This window comes from Mus musculus, chromosome 6 (genome assembly GCF_000001635.26).
Source record: "Mus musculus strain C57BL/6J chromosome 6, GRCm38.p6 C57BL/6J".
NCBI classification, from domain to species: Eukaryota; Metazoa; Chordata; class Mammalia; order Rodentia; family Muridae; genus Mus; species Mus musculus.
The window spans coordinates 76,630,705-76,640,709 of NC_000072.6; the positions used below are offsets into that span (position 1 = coordinate 76,630,705).

The window sequence follows — 10,005 nt, forward strand, 5'->3', positions numbered from 1 at the left end:
ATGTGGTAAATTTCTCCTGTACAGTGTTGGCTGAGTCTGGTACCAGCCTATTTCATGAGCTACCCATGTCTCACCATGATGGCTAGTCACAAAAGCTTTGCTTCTTCTGACTCCCAGTACTGGTCATTTAAACACGTTAAAGTGAACTGAGACCCAGAAAATCCAATTCATTTCATAAAGTGTTAACACATGATCAAATCCACAGTCATTTGTAGTTCAAGAAAGAATTGAAAGTTTAGGACAAATAATTGATGCAACTGGGACATTTAAAAAAGGGCATTGTAATAACAGAAGGAAGGAGATTAATTTTCCTTTCAGGCAGCTATAAATATATTTCTTTCATTTGAGAGCAGACATTGTAAAAAACAGTTTCTTATTACATTACCCAAAATATGACTTTTTAAAGAAAAGCAGAAAATAGAGAAATGGAGGGAGGAAGCTAAAGAGAGAGAGAACAAGACAGGGAGGGAAGAAAAGAGACATAATGAAAGAAGAAAATGAGAACTTTCTTCAAAGAGTACCTTGCAGTAAATTGTGTCTACAGAAAGAAGAAATGAGATACGCAACTTTTTGATGGTGTGAAGAGATCAGTTGTCAATGGAAGAGCTTCTACCATGTGTGGCAAGTGATTACCCAGCACCATTCAAATTCCTTCAGTATCTTAACACTTACCATGCAGTACTCAAGAAAATAAAATCCACTACCATTATTAGAGAGATCTGCTCATTTTAAATGGAAATCTGCAATATTTTCTCCCTAGAATGAGGAGAAAATTGTATGCTAGTATTTGAATTCTTGAGATGGCAGACTTTACTATGACAGCCTTGGGAAATAAATATAAATACATGGACACAATATGGTCTTAGAGTATGTCCAACAAAGAGCAGGAGACAGACCTTCACCATTGCTTTTGTAGCAGTGTTTTCCAGATTCAATCATTTCTACCCTGGAGGGAGGCCCTTTAAGACTCAATAATTAATCAGATTACAAGGGTCAAGCCCTTCTCTTATCCAGCATATTAACAGTACTACTGTTAATACCATGTCCAGCTACGTGCAAGTCTTATAGACAACTTTGGAATTGCAGCTTTTATGCACGTAAGGTCTTTTGGCCATATAGCCATTGTTCAGTTGCCAAGTCTCTTGGTAACTCTGGTAAACTCACTGATTTTCCAATATGACCTTTAATGCAAGCACTATTTTGATTTTGTTGGTATGTAATCTGGAGTTTTAAGTGTTCATTGTCTCCCAGGAAAAATCTCACCAATATGGCAATGCAGACTCCCCATAATTGAATCATCTCTGCTTATCCAAAGAGCCTCTTGAATGAAGACCTTATTTTGCTTTGATTGAGGGAAGAGCCTTAAATATCTCTCACTGCTTCATGGATTTGGATATTTAGTCTCCATCTGGAAGCACTCCTTTACAAGTTCTGATAAGTTTTCTAGGTCAAACCTAGCAACAGGGAGTCCGTTGATAGGTCCATAAAAATATGCCTTATCTTCGGTCCTTCCTTCCTTCCTTCCTTCCTTCCTTCCTTCCTTCCTTCCTTCCTTCCTTTCTTTCTTTCTTTCTTTCTTTTTTCTTTCTTTCTTTCTTTCTTCTCCTCTCTTTCCCTTACTCCCTCCTCTTTTCTGATGTCCATCTTCTCAATTCCTGGCCAGCATGACTGTGGCATCTCTGCTCTACCATACCCTCCCATCATAATGGACTAACAACTCTGAAACTGGGAGCTACACTAAACCTTTTTGTTTTCTTTAATTCTGCCAGGAATGTTGGTCACGGCAATGACCACTAATGAGCATACACTCTGAAATCTGTGCCCTAAAATGTGAGATAGAACTGCTTTCCTGTTGGTGACAGATAGAAAGTAAAGTATTCTGTCAGATTATGTTAACGAGTGCTGGAGAAATGATTGGACCAAGGAAAAACTAATGTTACAAAGACGTTTCTGAAGACTATACTTTCAGGGATCATTTCTATAGTTCATTACTAGAGAGCAGTCTCTGCCAATGAGCAGAAACAAAGTATAGAGATTAAAGAACAATTGAACATTCCACTAGTGACAGTGACTTTCACAAACCATGAGTGGTTCGGTAAAGCTTACATTGTCAGGATCATTCAAACATGTGATTTTTAAGGCACTTCAAAGGAAACCAGAACACAGCACAATAATGACTGAAGGAAAGATGAAAAAAGAGGTTCTATGAGAAGGTCCTTCCCTATCCTTTCTATTTAGGATCAGCAAATTTTCATATATAAAGTCAGATTGTGGTCAAACTTTGGGTTATATGGGTTAAAAGGCTAAAAGGTGTCACTGCTACCATAATGCAAATGAGGTAACACTCAATAGAGCATTAAATGATAGAGTCCATCATGTAATAAAAGTCGGCATTAAAGCTGGGAAGACAGTGCAGTCAGTGAAATGCTTCCAACATTTCAATCATGAGGAACTATTAAATATATATATATATATATGGAGAACAGGGTTTTGGTTTTGATTTTTGTTTTTTCATGTTTTTTTTTTCCAAAAGTATTCTTGGTCACTGGGGAGGCAGAGACAGACAGATCCAAAGGTTTACTGAACAGTCAACCTGGATTACTAGGCAAGCTCCAGGCCAGCAAGAAACCCAGTCTGAAAAGACAAAGGCATATATCTCCTAAAAAACAACACCCAGGGATGACCTCTGGCCTCTACATAAATTTGCATACACATACATGCTTACCATGGGAAGATAAAAATTGAACTTTACAACATTTCAGGTATCATTAAATATTAGTTTGTTTCGTATTCTTAAATTATGTAAAAATGTAGATCCATTCTTCGTTTGCAGGCTATATTAGTTAACCTCTGCGTTAGATCATGAAAGGGAAACAGATAAACTAAATGGATGGGTACAACTCAACAGTGGTGTATATTAAAAAATTACACTGACTCAGGAGAACATAAATTTTAAGAAGAATCGAGACAAAAGGCAGCTAATATATTCCACAGGTGCATGAGTTCAAGATTATACATGTGAAACTTCCATACAGTGCACCTGGTATTTCTCCTCTTCTCAGGGGTAATAGAATGAAAATATCAGGTTCATCAGAGAGTTCACGGTGCCTCATGTGCCCCCATTTGCTAAACTCATAGGAGTGCCAAAGTTCATTGCCTGGTATGTATTGTGATCAGGAGATGATTAGTGTAGCCGCTGAAGTGACATATTTTCTTATCTGTCTCTTGCTGCTGCCAAAGAGGTTTGAGGCTGTCTAGAAGTAGGGAGATGAAAGGGATTCTTCTATATTTTATAGCTGTCAAAAGTACTCCTAAAATATCAAAAACGTAGTCACTATAGAGGAAAGCATGACATCGAACCTGAGTTGATTTCCCACCTCAATTAAGTGGTAGTAGTACAGCTTACTATGAGTAAATGTCTTAACCTCCATTTTCCAGGGTAACAGAGATAAATAATAGTGTTAGGTACTTGGTTGGTGTGTAGATTAATTATACAGAATATGCAGGCTAATCTTATCTTCCTAGCCCCCTAAGTAAAGCGTGAGTAAATGCTACAGATAGCTCTTCCATATTTCCCCGTGCTCAGCTTTCCTCCCAAGAAGTTTGCTGGGACTTTCAGATATGGCTGACATGCTCCTTCTCTTTTTATAATGATCAGCCAACTCTATTCAGTGCATCAAGCGAGGTGTCATAGTGACACGGATGTAAAAACCCTGGTCCTGCTCTCAGGAAGCCTTTTACCTGAAGCTGGAGACTGCAAGTGATGGGGGTGAAGTAGGAGACAGATGCATACAGCAAACTTGTTGCCAGGGTGTTGATGTTATAATCAATAATCTGGAAACACCACAGGGGGTGGCATTGTGAGATGCTAACGAAAAAATTATCAGGAAAGAAGGAAATGAGCTAGCTAAAATCTCATACCGCTTTATGGGATGCCAAGTATCCAGCAAAATTTTCATGTTAGCTCACTCCCATTGTAGATGACAGCTCTGAACTGTCTTGAATTAACATAAAGAATATGAATCTTAAACTGAGTTTCTAGGCATCTGGTAGATAGAAAAGAAGAATGGACATACTTTGAAATAACTCCAAATTGAGATTAAAATTTGGGTATGTATGTTTGCATATGTGTGCATGCATCCATGCACACACAGGAGAGCATTTTGTAAAACAACAATATTTAAAGGACACAAAATTATTTCAAGATAATAAAAGGAAGAGCTCTGTTTCCAGAACTCAATTTAAGAAATGAAACTCTGCCCACACATTTAGACTCCCATGGGGTGGGGAATAGATCTGGAGCTAGCTCTTCAGCTCTGGATTGCTGCGGTGGTAGGTGGTAGATCAATAGAACAGAGCTCAAGATTCTTCACTGTAATTTCAGCACTATCTTTATAGATATGTTTTCAAGTTCTGCAGCTGTAAGACTCCTTAAGAGGATCCTTTTAGCTAATACTGTGGAAACCCACTTTAAAAAGGTGACAAAATCTCCTTCTGTAAAGGTCATTAAAGAAATACTTGTTCCTGGGAATGGTTTCTAGTGGTGCTGCCTGCAGACAAGACTTTGCTCTGAATGATCCTTCTATTCATTTTCTCTTATTTTAATCTTATTACTAAGTCTCCAGAAATTAATGCCTGTCTATTCCCTGTGAGATCAGCCACACTAAAGTGTCAAGTAAAAAACTAAACTCCTGGTCTTATGACTTTTATTAAAAAGAAGAAAAAAATTAAATAGGATTTCATTCATTATAGTAAGAAAACTTATATAGCAGATTTATGTCTACAGAAGAAAGGAGGGATTAAAAATAAGTTGAAGTTGTTAACTAGATTATCCAAGTGCCTTCTGGGAACTTTCACCACTTTCAATTACGTAATTATTACACATTGACACACTCTGAATCCACGTTTAGCAAGATGATTGTTTCTAATCCTTGTTCAGAAGAGGCTAGACCACTTTTTTGTGTGTGTTTCAGACTTAACTGCAAGAAATACTATTATATGTGCCTTAAACCAACAGTAATGTACAGAGGCATAGAAATGATGAATCTTTTGCATTAACTTTAAAACTAGCATCAATCACTGTGTTTTAACAGTCATGTGCTTACAATGATGCAGCTCCTTTAAATCAGGAGTTAACAGGATTCACCCTCAAGTTTCCAAGGTGAGAAAAACAGGAGCTCAGGAGGGAGTAAGTGGCTTTCAGGATGGGGCAGCTGTGAAATCTATTTTAAGATATTAATTAGCAGTGACATTTAGATTTCTGAAGAACCAAGCACCCACTGTCTACAATGGAGAGCAGAGAAGACATGAGCGAAGGAACCATATGCTGGATATGTTTTATGTCAATTTGATACCAGCTGGGGTCATCTGAGGGAAGGAGCCTCAATTAAGCAAATACTTCCATCAATCAAGATGAATGTAGACTTGTGAGGGTTTTCTGTTTTTGTATTTTTTTTAATTAGTGAATGATATGGGAGGGGCAGTTCACTGTGGCTACCCAAGGGCTGTTGGTCCTTGGTGCTATAAGAAAGCAGACTGAATGAGTCATGGGGAGCAAGCTATTAAACAACACCTCTACATGGCATCTGCATCAGCTCCTGCTGAAGGTTCTTGCTTTGGTTCCGTTCCTGTCACTACTTCCTTCCATGAAGTCAAATAAACCCTTTCCTCTCCAACTTGCTTTTTAGTCATGATGTTTTACTGAAGCAATAGAAACACTAAGACACACCACAGTGGCATTAGCTGTACACGAGCATACATGCACATTTTCAGATCATTTACTCTGAAATGCATACCATGTCCACAAGAAGCCATATTAGGGTAAGCTTGTATAGCACATTTATCTGCTATTTAGTGGAGATAATTTGCAAACAACTTTGAGCAAATCATTTAGATGTGCTAAGACCTGGAGTTGGGGGGAAGTCAAGAAACCAGAATCGACAGGAATCACACATGGATTCTAAGTTGAAGCAATAATCTCAAGCAGTTTATTTGGTCCTTTCATTCATGGATCCTCTGAAAGATTTACATATGTTCCTTGTGGATGTTTGATACTCAAATTATAAAGAACCCCTTAATTCTTTCATTAAAGCTTTGGTAAATTAAATGGCCTTCTGCTAAGTTTCTCCTTTTTTAAAATGGTTGATATTAGTGGACAACTCATCATGAAGGGTGTGGTGTGTGTGTGTGTGTGTGTGTGTGTGTTTTAGAACTTAATTACAGTATTTGTTATTTAATGGGGATGGTATTATGTATAGTACATAAAAGAAAGTGAAATCAACCTTTCTCTGGGTTCCACATCAATGATTCAAAATACTACAAACCTAAAATATTAATTTTAAAAATTGTTTCTGAACTGAACATGCACAGGCCGTTGCTTGTCATTTTGCAGAAACAACATGATCTAAAAGAAATTGGCATGGTCCTTACCTGGTTAGTCTTCTAGACAGGACTTAAAGTACACAAGAGGTCACGTAGGATTTATTGTTTAAGACCACCTTGGGCATTGCAGGGTAAACCAAGGAGGTCTAAATGTGGAGTCGTTTGAAAAGTCACTCAGCAGCCTTCTTCTGAGGGAGCAAAGCTTAATTCTCTAGGGCTGGCAAAAAAGGATAAAAATAACACACATGCGCACATACACACTCTGTGAATGAAGCAAGTTTTAACAAAGTCCTACAACTTTTATATACATGTGTACATAAATACATGCATACATACATATATACATGCATGCATACATACACACACATACATATTTACACATTGGATGAATGGAGCAAAGCTACAACCACTTTACATATATAGACATACAGACATTTTGGTGAATGGAGCAGAGTCTAATAAGCTGACTATAATAATTGTTTTTCCTTAGCCCTTTTATATCCCCTAAGACAATGTTACACCGATGTAGGAAGAAAAGTACCTGACAACACAAGTTACATGTTCTCTAAAAACAGTTGACACAAAATATATTCTTCAGACACAGATTAAAATCATTACACAAAGGAACTTACAACACGATTATTGATAAATTATTTTTCTTTTGAAACCCATGCCTAACTAAAAGTTTCCCATGTACTGAGTAGATTTGAATGTGTGTTTGTACAAAGTGTGTCCTTCTAGGGTGGTAGATGATGAACTGTCCCCGAGTGGATCAGTTCCTTAGATTCTTGTAAGCCCTGACTGCAGAGGCTGAATGCCTGCTTAACATTTCTGCACTGTGCAGTGGTTGGCGTAATGCATGGGCAGAGGTTAGTTACCGTAGCTTAGGCTAGGTTTAGACCTCCAGAACAATCATCTCTTGCCCATCTCTGTGTCTGAACTAACATTTTGCGACTAAAAGATAGAAACTGTTTGCAATCTATTTATAGACCAAAGCTTCCATCATCCCCCAGACGAAGAAATGTCCTCAAATAACATCCAACATTGTGGGCCTATAGAAGACTTGCCCCATCTTGCTTTATCTGTCTCTCTGATGTACTCACCAGTGAGTTTTACAGTTGCCATGAATTATGATTTCCTTTATTCTGAAAAACGATAAAACTTCATGACACTGCATCCAAATTGGAACATTAAATTTGAAGTTACCTTAAGTCTGGGTTCCAGGCCATGGTCAGTGACAATGGCAGCACTGAACTGTTTTTATTCCCTTTAAAAATGAGAGCTGTGATCCATCCAATAGCTGACTGTGAGCATCCACTTCTGTGTTTGCTAGGCCCCATCATATCCTCACAAGATACAGTTATAGGGTCCTTTCAGCAAAATCTTGCTAGAGTATCCAATGGTGTCAGCATTTGGAGGCTGATTATGGGATGGATCCCGGGGTATGGCAGTATCTAGATGGTCCATCCTTTTGTCTCAGCTCCCAATGGAGAAGCTAGAGAAAGTACCCAAGGAGCTAAAGGGGTCTGCAACCCTATAAGTGGAACAACAATATGAACTAACCAGTACCCCCCCCCCCCCGCCCCGAGCTCGTGTCTCTAGCTGCATTTGTATCAGAAGATGGCCTAGTTTGCCATCATAGGAAAGAGAGGCCCATTGGTCTTGCAAACTTTATATGCCCCAGTACAGGGGAAGGCCAGGGCCAAGAAGTAAAAGTGGGTGGGTAGGGGAGTTGGGGGAGGGTATGGGGGACTTTTGGGATAGCATTTGAAATGTAAATGAAGAAAATACCTAATTAAAAAAAATGAGAGCTGTAGTTTTTGCTTTAACAGCGGGCTCTCAGTAGCAGGCCACAGTAGCAGTCCAGCTGGGTCTCCTAACCCACTGTGACAGGAGTTCTTCCATTCCAAGCGGGAAGGAATGGCAGGTTGAGTCCGAGGGAGGAACAGTTATCAAGTCTACTAAGTAGACATAAGGGAAAGTGCACATTCTAGAGATAAGTTTGACCGTTTGATGAGAAGGCTGCCTTAGGTGTCTTCTCTTCATTATGCTAATAAATATGCTTCTGTGGCTTTTTAGTTTACCTTGCTTAAAAGGTGGCACACACAACAAGGTTTAAAGATTAAGCAAATTATTCAAATTAAGCAAACCTTAGAAATTAATAATGTGCTGCTTGACAATTTTCGTTGCTTATGTGAATTTTTTTGAAAGTGGATTGCAGGGTAGATTTATGAGGTCGATTGTTTGGATTTATTTAGGTATGGGAGAGAAGGGTCCAGTATAAAGAAATTCATGACACTGAGTAACCACAATCTGTTGTTTGAGATGCCATGGGGAAGATATGCTAATCTCTATAGGCAACACCAATTCTAAGCACAACTGGTAAGTAGGAGGCTTCTTCCATTAACAAATAACAACATGGTATTAAAGTTACTTCTGAATCTAGTATAAAAGCCTCTAATCAAATATAACATACCTATATATACCCTAAAGCCTCCATGAATTACTTTAGCCACTCCTAATCGTCCTTAAGAAATCACTTTCCAAAGAAATGTATTAGGAATATTACATTGAAATGCCTGGTAACTATGCACTTCACTGAGTAACTAAGATGTGTGGTACTTCACTGGGAAGATGGAAGAACAAAGACTCCTTCTCAGAGCAGGAGACTGGCTAATAAAAGGCAGGAATCCAGGGGACCTATTCACTTTCTATCTGCATTAGAACAGAGGGAGCTTCTATTCATTTGCATAAAGAATGACACCTCTAAGGTCAATCACTCCCTAGGTGCTCACAACTAGAGAAAAAAGGAAGCCTAAGAATGGTCCCTTTGAGGACACAGAACCTCAGCACATAAGAACAAGCCATTCATAAATGAAGCACACCTGGCATGTGGAACTGTAGACAAACGTAATAAATAGCTCTGCCCTCCTCTTTGCAAGGAGAGAGTTTGGGGCTAGGTAATTCTTAATTTTCCTTTCAACTCAACTATACTAGTTACAGCAAGCCTTATAAGCCTGAAATGTTTGACACAGTATCAACTACCCTGTGTTAGCTGGGGATAAAGTCATGCTATGTAAATATTACTTTAAAAGTTGTCATTGCTAAACATGGGGGTGAATTGATTGAATTTTGATATATTCAGTGCCACAGCTTTGTATATGAGTGTGTGTTGTGTCTATACACATTCTTATGGACATATGTGTACATGTGTGCATGGGTAAGGATACTACTTTTGACAACATACAGGAAAAATATTGAGTTGGTAGGGGAAAACTGCAAGAATTCAATCATGCACTCACAAGACAGAGGAAACATTTTATTGGAATGTAGGCTGGACAGCTGAGCTAATGCTTTGAAAGGGTCTAGCAGCTCTCCAAGTTCTTACAGATTTTACAGGTCAGGTAACAAGTGGTCTTTGAGTTTTCTGCCCATTGAAAGAAATTTCCTTCAACGTTAGGCATGTTTACAGGAATTGAAATTGCAGGAACAAACATTTTCTTTGCAGGTCGCAATAAAATATACAAACACTTGGCAAGTGGCAATAAAAACAAGAATTTCTTTCTAAAGGAACAGGACCCATTTATGTCCTCTGTCCAAATAGCTGTGAGACTCATTTCTTCA

At 38.5% G+C, this 10,005-nt stretch overlaps 1 pseudogene; it reads left to right on the top strand.

The window, feature by feature from the left end:
• The first annotated feature begins 1,953 nt into the window (after window positions 1–1,953).
• Window positions 1,954–2,092, top strand: Gm52943 (annotated as a pseudogene).
• Window positions 2,093–10,005: the final 7,913 nt, after the last annotated feature.